Genomic DNA, 13,499 nt, shown 5'->3' with positions numbered 1-13,499 from the left:
AATGTGCATGTGAAGCGGCTGCGAGGTGGCTTAGCTTCTGTGTAAATGAAATGCCGCAGCCGTTGCTATGACACTCAGAACGCATCTTGTTTAGTGGCGGCTGTGTAAGAAAGGACCAATCAGAGTTCAGTATGCCAATAAATGCAAAAAGATGCCCAATCGCAATTAACTGTGCGAATTGTACTCACATTGCATCACTGTTGGTTGCAATTTCAATATATATATATATATATATATATATATATATATATATATATATATATATATATATATATATATATATATATATATGATTTAATTTGAGTGATTAAATTGGTATTTCTCTCAAGATACACCATTCATATTTCCAAGAATTTTTCTCATGGCCATTTGGTCCATAGAATATGTGTAGCCTAAGGTGTTTGTTTCAAGTGTGAGGAAACTTAGTTATTGCTTACTCATTTGTGCCTTTGGTCTTAATAAACAGGTTAGTAATTTATAATTTTATTTATTTATTCTTTTAGCGTTGGTATTAGGATTTTGTCTTAATACATTTATTATGTATTATTTGTATTTATTTAGTTCATGTTTGGCGATGAACTGGTGATTTATATATTTTTAAAGTATCTAATAATCTCTTTTGAAATCTATTTTGAATCGCGAAGGTATCGATACTACAATATTTGTAATAATTAAAAATATATATTTTTTATATACATTTTTGTATACCTGGCCTGTATATATTAATATCTGTCACTGGAAAATCCCTGATCAGTTGACTATAAACTCTGCCAGTTTATCTAGTAACAGTTATGTTTTGTTCTCGCGTCTTTAGAGAAGTGGGCAGGTTTTGAGAGACAGATCCAATTTTAGCATTAAAAGGGTGTCAGTGCTCTTTCACTTCACCGTAAACATCTGAAGGTCCTTAGGGCATGAGGCTGAACGGTGTGTTTCATGCAGTTTAAGTGTTGTGGAGAGCGAGGCCATCGTCTCACTCCAGGGATCTACAGCACGAGTCTCTTCCACTGCCAGCACAAATACACACTCAGCAAATCAGCAAGCTAGAGTTCACTCTCACACCAGGGGTTCGGCGCAAGCATCCCTTTGTTCCTGTGCTTTTGCTCATTCTCACATGGCTTTGAAGCCTGTGCTGCGCTTGATTGGAGGAGGCAAGGTGGGGCTGCCAACTTCTGCTGGTTGCTGAATTGCAGCGATTGCATTTTAGAGAAACGTCACACTGAGGCATTTAATTGACGATGTGTTCTTCTTTATAGAAAGAGTTTTGAATGGAGTTTTTCTGAATTGTGTGTATTCATAATAAGCATCGTGCAAAAGGCTTAAGATAATGCCAACAAAATGTCAATTCTTCAAGCCAAAGTCTTCCCTCAAACAGTGGTTACTTCCCTGTACTGACCTATTACTAATGGACAGAGCTGTCTGCCAAAACCAGAGCTGATTCAGTCACACTGTGTTCTTTCTGCTTCAGTCTGACTCTATAAGAGATGCCTTCGATGTGGCCGGGAAATTCTTCTTGTTCCAATGTTTGTGTAGTGAGCGTGATGTTGCTGTTGTTGTGTGAATTTAAAAAGTAGAATCTCTCTTATATCTTTATGTGTTGTATGTGTTGAATTGCACAAAAACGGTCATAAATTTAGTAATTTCACCTCAAATGAAATTGCAAAAGTACAAGTAATAATTTAAATTTCATATCAGTTCTGCGAGTAGAATTTCCTTGCATAAATATTGTGAAAATAATGACAACATGGGGGGGGGGGCTATTTGTGCAGTAATGATTCCTTTTTTTCTCTCGTTCTTTTCTGTTTTTTTTTTCTTTTTTGAGATAATGCATGGCCCAATATATAACCCAATAATATATGAAGGATGTTTTATAGTCTTATTTATTCTAACAAATAAAAAAAAAAAACAGTGAAGAACAGAAGAGATAAATCATAATTGAAGTTTCTCTTAGATGGAAAATCCCTTCCCACGAGCCCGGTGCTCCGTGAGGCTGTGTCGCCATGACAACTTTGTTTGATCAATGCTGTGGGTGATGTGTGAGACAGGAAGACCTGCGGGGGAGACAGAGAGAGAGAGGGATGTCCCCCGCACACACAGACCGAGAGACAACCGCAGGACTGCTGTGGGTTTATTCATGAAGCTTCTGTAAACGCCGTCTGAGATTACTTGGCAAATAACACAGATGAGGTGAATGAATGAAACTGAGAAGGTTCCTGTGCCAGAGAAGAGCTTTATGATCACTTTGAACTTTTTTTGCAATGTATTTTAATGAGATGATGAAAAACTTGACATCATATATTCACCCATATGTAATTTCAAAAATGTTTGACTTTTTTTTTTGGAACATAAATTAAAGCTGCGGTAGGTAACTTTTGACGCTCTACAGTTAATAAACAGAACTGCTTGCGTCTTGCGGAAGAACATCGTAGCCGGAACTACTTCTCTCTGTTTATTCCTATGAAGAATCAAAGGTACTGGGTTACTCCGCCGCGGTACCCACGAAGCAATCTAAAATAGTCAGAATATAAACACTTATTATAGGTGCACCCTAGTGATTCAGGACAAGCTAAAAACACGGTTTGGAAAATGGATTCATGGTTTACTCGCTTATTATATACACCGCAGCTCTGATTGGTTGTTTCTTACCGGGAGCGGTCCGTAACTGCAAATGGCAATAGGAGCACTGGGAGGAGACAGAGGAGCTTGATTTTTTCACAGATTATCTGTCTCATATTCTACTGTCAGGACATAATGACAGGTTTAACAAATATGTAAAAAATATATTTTTACAAAAGTTACCTACTGCAGCTTTAAGATGTTTTGAGACATGTCCCCTCTTTCTCCATAATTATTTGTGAATAATAATTCGTTTCTCAGTGTAAACCGTTTAAATCCTACACCTTTTTTCCCCCCAGTACTGGGAAAGTATACAAAACAAATTTAAAGACTGTTAAAAACTGTTTCTGTGTAATTGTGAAATCTACTAGACATTTCTCAGTGAAAATTGCTTTAAAGTAGCCTAAATCCTGCAGCATGTTTTTCAGTGCAGAAAATCCTATTCTACAGTTGACAGAGAAATCTATTCTAGAGTTTTAAGTCAGAGATCTCAATATGAAGTTCTTCAAAAAGTCAAATGATCTGAATTGCTATCTACATACATTTTTAGATCTCTTTCCATACTGTATGTCGGCGGTTTTATTTTTCCCTGATCCATGAGAGAGTAACCTCTGAGCAATAGAACTTTCCTTTGCTGTTAAACACATTAGATGGGGTACTGTATGTCCTATCAAAAGATCTTAAGCACCTGAGGGTGGAGAGGAGTAGTTTCTAGCTTGAGGAAGAGCTCTTTGCTATTAGTGTGTTCCACAAACAAACTCCCATCATCCTTTCAGAGAATCAGTTGCGCTTTCTGAGCATGAAAGAGAGCAGATGTCTCTATCTATCCCACATACCATGCTCTGCATTGAGAAAGAGCAGCTCTCTTTTCTGTCTGCTCTCGCTGGATGGATGTTATGAAGCTGTTTGCCGCTGATGGTCACAGCCATATATAGAGCATGTGTTCCTCCACCTGTCACGAGATGTTCCAGGCTGTTATCTGTCAGATCTCACGCCTCTCCCAAAACTGTTTTGTCGCAATACTATCTCTGAATTTCATATAATGGATATGAAAGATGAAGTAAAATTTTTAATCAAAATATCTGTTGATAATCCACTCTAGAAGTGTAGATCAGATCATTTAGTCTTCTAAGAATTTGAGGCAAACTTGAACACAATTTAAAATATTGTTTTGATATTATATACATATATAATTATTATTATTTTTTTCTTAAACTGTAGAAGTCGTGAGATTATTGTGGTCGTGTTGGAAAAAAAACATTAGAATAGTCTCCAAAAATATCCATTTGACATCCTGATGTCTTATTATTTTTTGCCGAAATCCGTTTTTTCTAACGCTATCTCACGGCCAATTCGTTCGTTTTTTACGAGGTGGCTTATTCGTACGAATTTGTACGACCTCACTTGTATGATTTTATACGATTTATCTAATCCCCAGTGACTGTTAGGTTTAGGGGCGGGGTTAGGTGTAGGTAATTCGTACAAATTCATATGAATTGTGCAACTCGTAAAATACGTACGATTTGGCAACAATCGTATGAATTTGTATGAGTGCGGTCATACGAATTTGTACGAATAAGCCACCTTGTGAAAAATTTACGAATTGCCATGAGATCGGGTTGCTTTTTCTCAGTATTTTTTTAAATTACTGACCACAGGCTTTCGAACAGTAGTGTATCTCATTGCATTTTTCTCTCTAGACTTTGTTCAGCAGTTATGGAAATGTTACATTCCAAAACATCAGTCTTTTGTAGCTTATTGATTGTTCTTTCTTCTTGTTTTTACCCTGTAGCTTTGTGATCCCATGTACTGTAGGTCAAACCCTGACCCACGAAATGTTCATTTCTCATGTGAAGCACACTGATTATCCAGCCCTCGATATTGATTTTTAAAGAGCTTCTTATCTGTGATATTCCTTCAGACAACTAGTAATTCCAGCAGAGGAAATTATTTACAAGGAATCCAATCCTTTACCAGTTCCAGGATTGATTGTTGCAGTTATCCACTGGACGATTGTAATTTTGGTTGATAGGATCCTGTTTCTACCACAGTCACAAGAAAGCTATAGAAAGCTTCTGTAACATTTCACAAACATTTGTCTAATAGAGTAAAATTATAAAAAAAATTACCTTATAGATATGTTTATTTTCATGCAAGGTTTTAAATGGCATGAGATTACTAAATACTGTCTGATTTGTTTATTGATTTATTTTTTTTGTTGACATAATTGTTCTTAGAAATATTCTATTTTATGTACTCATTCAGTGAATATGGTTCAGCCTATACAAAAGAATAATTCTAAATAGATTCATAATATCTATGTAAAGCAGTTTTAGGGGAATGCTAGCATGGCACACGGCAGGACACTGCGTCACTGTTTCACGTCGACTATCTTCTACATGCTGCAGTTGAATGGAGGCTGATCATCAGAGTATTTTGCAGACGTGGGAATTTGTGCGGCATATGGCTGCCAGGCACGTGCCGTCTCAGATGGGTTAGTGTGTGATTGCGGTGGGCGTATCGGGGGTGAAAGCCGATGTGATCGCTGTTTTGCATTGATAGCTGCTGTCTTCTGTAGTTTACTTCTCTGTGGTCAGACACCGTTACTGAGACTCAGTGTGATGTGTTCACACTCCATCATTAGGTTTCAGCTGAGATTTTATCTCCCAGGATGCTCAAAACCACACTGCAGAAAAGTATGTGGCTTTTTTTGTCTTGCTAAGAAAAATCCTCCTAGAGAACCAAGGAGTTTTATTTAGCTTTTTGATGCAAGTTTAACGTAATGCCCTCAGGTAACCTGTGGTTATGCTCTGCAGTTGCTGAGACACTTGGCTATTTGCGGTGGCAGTGCAGGAACTCAAGGACGTTTTCAGGTTAGTCAGCGATAAGATGTAAGTCACAAACCTCTCAAAGCCCCGTTTCCTAAAGATCTGCCATCCTAAGTGCTAATATTACATTTAGGACCATGTGATATGATATGGAATTCACAAATGTAGCTATTATCCAGATTACACTCTTAAAAATAAAATAAATCAGATGTTCTATAAAGAACCTTTAACATTCAGTCCATGAAATGTTCTGTATAGTGCAAAAAGTTGTTCTTTATAGTGAAAAACCAAAAATGGTTTCTTTTAAGAACTGTTGACTGAAATGTTCTTTGAGGAGCCTAAAATGGTTCTTCTATTGCAAATTGAGTGTGTAGTTTGGAAAAGCTACGCTATCATATAATCAGCTGAGCTAATAAAAAGTGGTAAGGTTAGTAGCATTGCTACTTTTGTAATAGAAAAGGAAATCTGGGTCTTCTTTAACTCTCTTTCTCCCTGTAATAGGTTTGTTTTCCGGCCCATGCGCTCTCAGTCATGTCAGACAGAAGTGATGTTGAGTGAATCAGAGAGCAGAGCTGACGTAGCATCTCGTAAGCTCATATATATGTGTGTGTGTGTGTGTGTGTGTGTGTTGATGGAGCAGATGGGGAGAGTCAGGCCGCAGCCACGCATGGTTTCCTGGCCCGGGGTAATGTAGCAGGGACCTCAAGCCTCTATAAATACGCTCCAGGAGAATTTCAATGAGACCACCAGCTGGGATGCTCATGTCCATGTTGTCTATCTGCCAGTGCAAAGAATCGAGCACATTTCAGTCCTGTAGATTTGACCATCCTTACAAATTTTTACAGTGATGACATATAGTGATTTGCATTTTTTTTTTTTACCACCATGATGACACATAGTTGAATAAGAAAAACAGTGCTCAGCTATTATTTTAACATTTTCAGTTTTAATTACAATTTTAGTTTACAGTTTAGAAATTGAAACTTCTAGTATATTTTATAATTATGTTGAAATATTTTAGTTTGTCGTTTTAGAACTTAAACTTAACCACTAATTTTAAGTAATTACATTTTGTTTTTACATTTGTTATGTGCTTTTTTATTGCAAGTTTTATTTTTTTTATATTTAATTTTAGCCCTTAAACTTATTATATTGTTTTCAGTTATTTGCCAAGGCAGCATTTATATATATAATATAAATATATATATATATATATATTTGTTTTGTTTTTCAGTTTTATAAATCTAATACTTAACAACAGCTCTGGTGGTCAAAATTATATTGACTTTAATACCGATCCTTTATCTAGACAAATATTACTGTCAGTTGGTGTTTATGGCAAATGAAAAATTATTATAGTACATAAAAAAAATATATTTTCTGATCTCTCCATGTTCACTCTAGGAAAAAAATCTGTAGAAAAAAAGTTTTAGGTGGAAAATTAGTACCTTTTCTGTTAAGCTTACATTTTCTTCAATCCTAAAGTAGAGTATGGGTAAAAGATGTTAAATAATCAAAACAGTAAATTCTTTCACAGTACATTGATTTGTCTTAGAGTGTTGCAGTTCAGGCAAATCTCCTTTAGTTTTTTATTGCATTTTCACCTGAAATTTCTGTGCAATTTTCTGTATAGTGTTGCATTTGTCATAGTTTTAGAAACTTGCTGCTTTACAATTTACCTGGCTAAAAGAAGTCATTACCATGGCACTTTTTACAATTTCTTTTTTCTAAGTGTAAGTGTGTGCACATCTCCAGTAATACGAGCAGAAAGCTGTTCTGTAAGCAGATATGAAATGAGCAGTTTAGGACAGATCAGCAGTGCTGTAGACGGATGGATGGTCTCTCTTTCAGCTGTAATGAGTCTAACTCCTTTCCACAGCAATATTAAGCACTCTGAATGTCCATTCACAACACACCATCAGATCGTACAGCAGGACCCTGCATACATCACAGCCAAATGATTACTGTAAGTGCACCGCAGACACAAGCCGTGACGTATGGACAGGGTTTTATTTCTCTAAATGTGTTTTTCTCGTCTCGCTGAAGTGCTGCATTATAACGCCGCAGCGCACAATGGAAAGTGTTGCTCTTCTTACATGTTACTGTAATTATGTTGGAGCTTTTTTTTTTCATAATTGATGACAGTTAAAAATAGATGGTAGAATGGCTGTCTTGGTTTGCTCAGTATCCCCAGGGCAGAAAGCTTACTGGTGCAGAAACGACCCAACTTTAAATTGAACGGGAGAGTTGAAAGGAACTACAGTCGTGCTTTGTGTCTCTTTTTCTTCCACCTGACATGCTCTCTTCTACAAAAGCATTTCACTCTGAGCTCAGGCCTTCTAAAGAAATCCAAGGCCTGTTGTGAATGTTAGATTTCTACATCCACCTTTGTAAAAGAATAATACGATATGAATGCGTGCTAATGGAATGTCACCACTGACGCAAACAGCTTTTCAAGGGAACATGCTGGAGGCACAGACACTGATCCTTCAGTCGCCCACACATTGAATAAGACAGCGCTGAAGGTCATTAAAGGCTTGATTTACAATTATCAGTCTGATCAGCTTAACAGCGTTTAATCAACTTAAACCTTATGATATTGGAAATTCGATTTTCTTTTCTTTTGAAATATCATATTTTTTGACTTGCACTGTAAAAAGTTAATATTTGATTGTTTTTGAGAAAATACTATTTCAGTCTTTTTTTAAATTATTGCCTTTTTTTTACTATTTTGTTAAATTTACTAGCCTTTTCTGAGTTCAATTTGTTTCTACACAAAAATATTTCATTGTAGTGTATTGAAGTATTAAACAACGTTGTTAATATTTGATTTACAGTAAATTTATGTGTCAGTTCAAGTCGATTCAGTTTCTTTAGGGTCATGAGCTCTTTTTATATTAAAAATAATTGGAAACACTACAATAAGTTCTCATTCATTAACATTAGTCAGTTCATTAACTAGCATGAACCAATGATGAGCAATACATTTTTTTTTTTTTTACAGTAGTTATTAACTTTGTTAATGTTGGTTAATAATAATGTTCATGTTAGTTCACAGTACATTAACTAATATTAGCAAACAGAACTTTTGATTTTAATAATGTATTTAATAATGTACTAAATGTTGAGATTTAGATGTAGATGCTTTAGATGTATTTTTATTGATAGGTCATCATAACAAATGTAGTTAACAGATGTTTACAAATGGAATCTTAAATCTTAAATATTGTGCTATACGTAACGAAAACTTCAACTTCCAATCTGTTCTAGTTCTCTATAAAAAAAAAAATAGAAAAAAAATCTGTTAAAAACAGATAATGTCATTACATTTATGAACCTTTCCTTCAACACATTACAATGCAATGCTTATTAGACAAATTAATATCAGCTATGAGTGAGGAGGATGTGTTGTGTAGTTCCTCAGCGTGGTTTTTGAGGTTAGATGATTGATGGTAGTTTTAATTCGCCGCTGGTTTTTTATGTCTCCCTCAGCCGAACATCTGTCTGCTGTAAGACTGCGGCTGTCATTCAGCTCAAATGCAACTTGCACACTGCAATGAAAAATTCATAGTTAGCAGACACACCGTGAGGTGTGTATGTGTAATTTTTCATAACTGAAGGGAAACGCTGTCCTGAAGCTTAGTTGGTTTCAGACAGGAGTAACTCAAGTGTTACTGTAGCTTTCCTGAATGTTCGTTTATGAAAATGAACCCTCTCTCATTCAGACTCTCTCCTGCTCATAACTGTACTCATATTCCCCCAGAAAATGCTTCATTCATTAAAGAACAATGCCAAGGAAGCTTTCAAATACTGTATATTAATGATATAGGTCATACCAAGCTTTAAATGTAAATATTGGCCATGGAATTAGTTTAATTTTTTATATCAGCAATATGTGACACATGATAATGAGCATGGTAAAAATGCATAAAGCCTGAGTTAGACTAATGATGCTCATTGTTTGGGTTTCAGCTAAAACAATAAAAGTTTAATACAGCTTTATTTATTTATCCACCCCCCCCCCCATACTTTAGAATGTGTCCTCTTTCATTTGAATGTTTTTACCATGATTTACGGAAGCTATTCACTGAAATGTCATTCAGTGTAGCAATAGTTTATATATATATATATATATATATATATATATATATATATATATAGTTTATGTATAAATATATATATATATATATATATATATATATATAGTTTATATATATATAGTTTATATATAAATATATATATAAATATTGTCAGGCTTTTTTTGTTTTACATTTAAATATTACAACTATTTGAAAATCTGGAATGTGCAACCCATTCTCACTCCCAACTCATCACATATTGACAGTTAGTCAGGTCCCCTTGGCGTCCCTTCGATGTGCAGGGTCCTCCACTGTTTTCAGTTGTTTGTATGAAAATAATTTTATATACATTTATACAATTTTATAAATGTATATTATATAATTGGTGGACCTAACCCAACCCCTACCTTTAACCTTTAGAGAGTAAAACATACGTTTTTAATGGCTGAAAATGATTCCGCTCCATTAACAAGCTCACATCTCATTCAAAAAGAAACTCATGACGTAATCGGTCACGAGACACACAAGAGCCAACAGCATTTCACAACCGAGGCTGATGCAGGCAGAGATGGCAACCTGTTCCTCTCACAAATCAATCGTATTGCTCCGGAAGCCTTTGAATATTTATTCTTTTTGAATAAATGATGACTGTAGTTGCATCTGCCTGTTAAGTGATTTATTGACAAATGGTAGGTTTAGGGGCAGGGGTTGGGTTATGTGCTCATAAATGTGTAATTAGAGTAATGTATTCCATACTGACGCCAAGGGTTTCTTATTTAAGGACCCTGCGTGTAAAAAAAATGATGCAAAAGGTGTACCATCAATCATTTGAAATATACTAGTATTTAGTAAGATCACTTTTTCGTTTATTTATTTTAATGAGTACATGCCAGAATAAATAAGTGGTTAAATGACATAAAAATATGTTGCGCTGAATGAAGATGGAAAATGATTTCACCAATATTTTGACAATTTGGGGCGTCTCATCTATGACCCAAGTATAAAAGAAATATGTAATCAATGCATTCACACCACAATCAGTAGAAGCTTTCCAGTAGGATCTGAGGGCAGCATCTGTCTGTCTCTTTATGTTTGTGTGAGTTCGGAGCTCTTTGATGGCTCTTTATGGGGACTGGCGTGCTCTGATGTGGCTGGAGTTTGTCACACTTCACTTCCAAACCGGTTTATTTCCTCCTGGGCCCAACGAGCAGCGCAGGATGTTAATTGCAGGCCTCTGGTGTTGATTGCTCAGCTTGTCGGCTGCAGTTTCCTGTAAAGTGTGTTTGGGCTGATCTGTCCAGGCCTCTCCAGTTGACGCCAATATGCATAATTACAAACTTTGTTTGAAACATAACCATGCTTAAGGTTGTTTGGTGTGCAATTCCGCTTTAATATTTGTTTGTTTCAATAATCAGGCAATAGCCACATACAGACAGTGTTGCAGAGGTCAACATGGGAAACACTGTTATTTTCTTAATGCACATTCCTGGCCTCTTTTAGAAAGATATATTCACCGTGCACGTTATGCAAAAGAAAATACAAAAGTTTGTCTTGATAAATTTTCTGTTGATATAATGAATCCCACATAATTCCATTCTGGTCATTCTGGTTAAATTCCCAATCAATAATAATAATAAATTAACCCCTTCCCTACATAGTTTCCCTGTAAAATTAATTGCTAATGATGTTGATGTTTTACATAAATCTAATTAAAAATGGAAATCCAGTTATTCTACGACTTCAGCCATTGTTCATGTGTCCTAATTTTTCATTTGATTGAAGTCCTATAATAATAATGCTATGCATTTTATAAAATTTTATAATAATTTTATTTAAATCCTACTTTTATAATACCATGGTTCTAAGGACATTTTATTTTATTCTATTTTAATTATATAGCATTTTATTTTATTTTAAAACATTTTATTTGAATATTTAATAATGCTATCAAATTATATTTTAAAAATACAAAATGTTTTTATGTGTATTATTTTATAATTGCTTCCCTCAGAATTTACTGAAGTAAAACGAGTTGCTAGTGGTTTCATGTTGACTTAAAAATCACATAAATCCAATGAAATCAAAATCCTGTTATTTTAATCCTCCATCTATTAATTTTTGTTTTCCAAGTGTCATAATTGCTTATGTCCATTTTCTAAAAGCTATCAAGTGTGGTTTAACTGGGCTGTGAATAAATATTAGTTATTTTAACTTGCTGCTTTAGGAAATACATCAAGAAAAGAGACATATTTCTTAATCCAACTCAAAGGGTCTTTATTGTACTTAGGCCTATGAAAGCTGTTTTATTTCATACTTGAACTAGCATGTGTCCTGTTGTGTGTGTGTGAAAGTGTCTTGTTGGTGAGCTGTGGAAGGAGAGAGGCGTTCCCCAGCCTGCACTGATTCTCCTGCTTTATTCTTCAGGGGTTTGGCCTATTTTACACTCAGCTAGAGCTTCGCGAGAGCAGGCCTGCTTGGCCTGAATGCTGCTGTTTGAAAGGATATGGGGTAAATGTGGCAGGAACACATGGCTGTCTGCATCGTGTTTGGAGGGGGGTGTCGATGACGTTCACAGGCGGGATGCAGTGCTGTGCTTCTTCCTGTGTCTGCCTGTTCTGAAACCATTCACAGTGTGCTGGCCATGAGTGCTAGTGTTCTACCAACTGTTCTGCTGGGACAATATTATATTAATTATTATATAGGTGGAGGTGTACTATGGTATCCTTTCACATACATGTTTACCTGTAATGGTACTCTACCATTTTATTATTTTTAAACAAATTCAATTAATTTCATTTTTATTTTTGTTTTGTTTTATTTTATTGAAAATAATACCATGTTTTTTAGATGCATATATTTTGTTTTTATTTGTATTTACAATATTTTATATACAGTACATTGGAAGCTGCATTTATTGAACTCCAATCATAAAAATACCATGGTTTTAATCATAATAATATGTTTTTCAGATACATTTATTTTATTTTATTTTTATCTGTATTTATATTTAATATGATTTATATATAAACAAATATTTGACTGAAGTCCTACCATAAAATGACTTTGATTTTTGGGGATATTTTTAAAATGTCTATTTAAAGTTTTTATTTCAATCATTTGTTTGTTCATTAATTTTTTATACATATTTGGTACGTGTACAGTACTATGGCAATATAAAAAAATTTTTTATTATTATTTTTTTTTTTTATTAAAGTCCTACCATATTGATAACATGTTTTTATTTATTTATTTATTATTTTTTAAAATAATGTCATGAAAACACAGTGTTCTTTAGTATATTTAGTACTATGACAATACCATATTGGTTTTATGTATTTACATTCATTTGAAAGCATACTATGATAATAACATGTTTTTGGTGCATGGATCATTCTTACAGTTACCATAGTATGTGATTAAGATAATCATTTAGTACCTGATTACAGTGTATAAAAATACCATGGTATTACTGTGGGGTGCCTTCACTGTATTCACTGTAGTTTGCTTCAGTTTAGAAAGGCTTGAGTGGAGAAGAGCACCTCTGTTTTTGATATTGTTTAGTGTGTCCATAAACAGAAAGACTTTCAGTGTAGTAGTTTCTGTTCGGAAGTTGCCATTTTCTGGACATGTTTGCCTAAAGCTATTGCATGTTCCAGTGTATTATTTTGCAAAGCAGACGGAATTAGATTTACAAAGATAATCATCTTTGTCTTAAAAAAAACAAAAAAAACAATCAGGATGTATGAGCACAAATTGGTGATTTGTTTGGTTAGAGAGGGCAGTTTTGTTCTGGCACACAGTTATACCAGATTAAATAAAAATCCTCTAGCAGAATTTCCACCAATCAGCAGCAATCTGAAGCACGTAATGCTGCCCCTGTCCCATAGAAACATCTCCACCTCTGCTCACAGGTCATCCGCTCAACCTGTTTCAGCCCCGCCCTGGGCTCCGGGCCCCAGCATGCCTTGCGGCTGCTTAT

General features: G+C 35.0%; 1 protein-coding gene across 20 annotated transcripts in view; it reads left to right on the top strand.

Annotated features, from left to right (window-relative positions):
* Positions 1–13,499, top strand: part of LOC127975014 (regulating synaptic membrane exocytosis protein 2) — a 144,930-nt gene that overhangs the window by 44,158 nt on the left and 87,273 nt on the right. The window lies entirely within an intron of this gene.

This window comes from Carassius gibelio, chromosome B16 (assembly GCF_023724105.1).
Source record: "Carassius gibelio isolate Cgi1373 ecotype wild population from Czech Republic chromosome B16, carGib1.2-hapl.c, whole genome shotgun sequence".
Taxonomy (NCBI): Eukaryota; Metazoa; Chordata; class Actinopteri; order Cypriniformes; family Cyprinidae; genus Carassius; species Carassius gibelio.
Note: the sequence above shows the minus strand (reverse complement) of the source record. Positions and strands in the feature narration are given on the sequence as shown.